A 4,605-nucleotide genomic window follows, 5' to 3' on the forward strand; every position below is an offset into this window, starting at 1 on the left:
GACTCACGCCCACGTTGGATCAAACTCGCTGCAGGCTGTGTGGATCATTTCAACACAGACTTGTGCGCACTTTGGATCAAACGCACTACAGGCTGCGTGGATCATTTCAACACAGACCCGCGCGCACTTTGGATCAAACGCGCTACAGGCTGTGTGGATCATTTCACCACAGACTCGCGCCCACGTTGGATCAAACGCGCTGCAGGCTACATGGATCATTTCACCACAGACTCGTGCCCACGTTGGATCAAACGCGCTACATGCTGCGTGGATCATTTCAACACAGACTCGCGCCCACGTTAGATCAAACGCGCTACATGCTGCGTGGATCATTTCACCACAGACTCGCGCTCACGTTGGATCAAACGCGCTGCAGGCTGCGTGGATCATTTCCACACAGACTTGAGAGCACTTTGAGAGCACTCCCTGAGCCTGGTTCTGCTGGAGGTTTCTTCCTGTTAGAAGGGAGTTTTTCCTTCCCACTGTAGCCAAGTGCTTGCTCACAGGGGGTCGTTTTGACCGTTGGGGTTTTACATAATTATTGTATGGCCTTGCCTTACAATATAAAGCGCCTTGGGGCAACTGTTTGTTGTGATTTGGCGCTATATAAAAAAAAATTGATTGATTGATTGACTTTGGATCAAACGCACCACAGGCTGCGTGGATCATTTCAACACAGATTCATGCACACGTTGGATCAAACGCACTGCAGGCTGCGTGGATCATTTCACCACAGACTTGTGCGCACTTTGGATCAAACGTGCTACAGGCTGCGTGGATCATTTCAATACAGACTCGCGCCCACGTTGGATCAAACGCGCTACAGACTGCGTGGATCATTTCACCAAAGACTTGCGCCCACGTTGGATCAAACGCGCCACAGGCTTCGTGGATCATTTCAACACAGACTCGCGCCCACGTTGGATCAAACGCGCTACAGACTGCGTGGATCATTTCACCAAAGACTCGCACCAACGGTGGATCAAACGCGCCACAGGCTGCGTGGATCATTTCAACACAGACTCGCGCCCACGTTGGATCAAACGCGCTACAGACTGCGTGGATCATTTCACCAAAGACTCGCGCCCACGTTGGATCAAACGCGCCACAGGCTGCGTGGATCATTTCAACACAGACTCGCGCCAACGGTGGATCAAACGCACCACAGGCTGCGTGGATCATTTCGACACAGACTCGCACGCACTTTGGATCAAACGCGCTACAGGCTGCATGGATCATTTCAACACAGACTCATGCACACGTTGGATCAAACGCACTGCAGGCTGCGTGGATCATTTCACCACAGACTTGTGCGCACTTTGGATCAAACGCGCTACAGGCTGCGTGGATCATTTCAGCACAGACTCGCGCGCACTTTGGATCAAACGCGCTGCAGGCTGCGTGGATCATTTCACCACAGACTCGCGCCCATGTTGGATCAAACGCGCTGCAGGCTACATGGATCATTTCACCACAGACTCGCGCCCACGTTGGATGAAACGCGCTACATGCTGCGTGGATCATTTCAACACAGACTCGCGCCCACGTTAGATCAAACGCGCTACATGCTGCGTGGATCATTTCACCACACACTCACGCTCACGTTGGATCAAACGCGCTGCAGGCTGCGTGGATCATTTCACCACAGACTCACGCTCACGTTGGATCAAACGCGCTGCAGGCTGCGCGGATCATTTCCACACAGACTTGTGCGCACTTCGGATCAAACGCGCTACAGGCTGCGTGGATCATTTCAACACAGACTCGCGCGCACTTTGGATCAAACGCGCTGCAGGCTGCGTGGATCATTTCACCACAGACTCGCACCCACATTGGATCAAATGCGCTGCAGGCTACATGGATCATTTCACCACAGACTCGCGCCCATGTTGGATCAAACGCGCTACATGCTGCGTGGATCATTTCAACACAGACTTGAGCGCACTTTGGATCAAACGCGCTACAGGCTGCGAGGATCATTTTACCACAGATTCGCTCTCACGTTGGATCAAACGCGCTGCAGGCTGCGTGGATCATTTCACCACAGACTTGTGAGCACTTTGGATCAAACGCGCTACAGGCTGCGTGGATCATTTCAACACAGACTCGCGCTCACGTTGGATCAAACGCGCTGCAGGCTGCGTGGATCATTTCACCACAGACTTGCGCTCATGTTGGATCAAACGCGCTACAGGCTGCGTGGATCATTTCACCACAGACTCGCACTCACGTTGGATCAAACGCGCTGCAGGCTGCGTGGATCATTTCACCACAGACTTGTGAGCACTTTGGATCAAACGCGCTACAGGCTGCGTGGATCATTTCACCACAGACTTGTGAGCACTTTGGATCAAACGCGCTGCAGGCTGCGTGGATCATTTCACCACAGACTCGCGCTCACGTTGGATCAAACGCGCTGCAGGCTGCGTGGATCATTTCAACACAGACTTGTGCGCACTTTGGATCAAACGCGCTACAGGCTGCGTGGATCATTTCAACACAGACTCGCGCGCACGTTGGATCAAACGTGCTACATGCTGCGTGGATCATTTCCACACAGACTTGAGAGCACTTTGGATCAAACGTGCTGCAGGCTGCGTGGATCATTTCAATACAGACTCGCACCCACGTTGGATCAAACGCTCTACAGGCTGTGTGGATCATTTCAACACAGACTCGCGCCGACGTTGGATCAAACGCGCTGCAGACTGCGTAGATCATTTCACCACAGACTTGCGCGCACTTTTGATCAAACATGCTGCAGGCTGTGTGGATCATTTCACCACAGACTTGCGCGCACTTTGGATCAAACATGCTGCAGGCTGTGTGGATCATTGGCTGCATGGATCATTTCACCACAGACTTGCGCGCACTTTAGATCAAACATGCTGCAGGCTGTGTGGATCATTGGCTGCATGGATCATTTCACCACAGACTCGCGCGCATGTTGGATCACACGTGCTGCAGGCTGCGTGGATCATTTCACCACATACTCGCGCGCATGTTGGATCACGCGCTGCAGGCTGCATGGATCATTTCAACACAAACTCGCGCCCATGTTGGATCAAACGCGCTGCAGGCTGCGTGGATCATTTCAACACAAACTCGCGCCCATGTTGGATCAAACGCGCTGCAGTCTACGTGGATCATTTCACCACAGACTCGAGCACACTTTGGATCAAACGCGCTACAGGCTGCGTGGATCATTTCAACACAGACTCGAGCGCACTTTGGATCAAATGCGCTACAGGCTGCGTGGATCATTTCACCACAGACTCGAGCACACTTTGGATCAAACGCGCTGCAGGCTAAATGGATCATTTCACCACAACCTTGCACCCATGTTGGCTCAAACGCGCTGCAGGCTGCATGGATCACTTCACAACAGACTCGCGCACATGTTGGATCACATGCGCTGCGAACTGTGTGGATCACTTCACCACATACTCACACACACGTTGGATCACACGTGCTGCAAGCTGCGTGAATCACTTCACCACATACTCGCATGCTGGATCACGTGCTGCGTGGAACATTGTACCACAGACTCACGCACACGTTGGATCAAACGCGCTACATGCTGCGTGGATCATTTCACCACAGACTCACGCTCACGTTGGATCAAACGCGCTGCAGGCTGCGTGGATCATTTCACCACAGACTCACGCTCACGTTGGATCAAACGCGCTGCAGGCTGCGCGGATCATTTCCACACAGACTCATGCGCACGTTGGATCAAACGCGCTGCAGGCTGCGTGGATCATTTCACCACAGACTTGTGCGCACTTCGGATCAAACGCGCTACAGGCTGCGTGGATCATTTCAACACAGACTTGCGCGCACTTTGGATCAAACGCGCTGCAGGCTGCGTGGATCATTTCACCACAGACTCGCACCCACATTGGATCAAATGCGCTGCAGGCTACATGGATCATTTCACCACAGACTCGCGCCCATGTTGGATCAAACGCGCTACATGCTGCGTGGATCATTTCAACACAGACTTGAGCGCACTTTGGATCAAACGTGCTGCAGGCTGCATGGATCATTTCAACACAGACTTGCGCGCACTTTGGATCAAACGCGCTACAGGCTGCGTGGATCATTTCAACACAGACTTGCGCGCACTTTGGATCAAACGCGCTGCAGGCTGCGTGGATCATTTCACCACAGACTCGCACCCACATTGGATCAAATGCGCTGCAGGCTACATGGATCATTTCACCACAGACTCGCGCCCATGTTGGATCAAACGCGCTACATGCTGCGTGGATCATTTCAACACAGACTTGAGCGCACTTTGGATCAAACATGCTGCAGGCTGCATGGATCATTTCACCACAGACTCACGCCCACGTTGGATCAAACTCGCTGCAGGCTGTGTGGATCATTTCAACACAGACTTGTGCGCACTTTGGATCAAACGCACTACAGGCTGCGTGGATCATTTCAACACAGACCCGCGCGCACTTTGGATCAAACGCGCTACAGGCTGTGTGGATCATTTCACCACAGACTCGCGCCCACGTTGGATCAAACGCGCTGCAGGCTACATGGATCATTTCACCACAGACTCGTGCCCACGTTGGATCAAACGCGCTACAT

This window comes from Thalassophryne amazonica, chromosome 9 (assembly GCF_902500255.1).
Source record: "Thalassophryne amazonica chromosome 9, fThaAma1.1, whole genome shotgun sequence".
Taxonomy (NCBI): Eukaryota; Metazoa; Chordata; class Actinopteri; order Batrachoidiformes; family Batrachoididae; genus Thalassophryne; species Thalassophryne amazonica.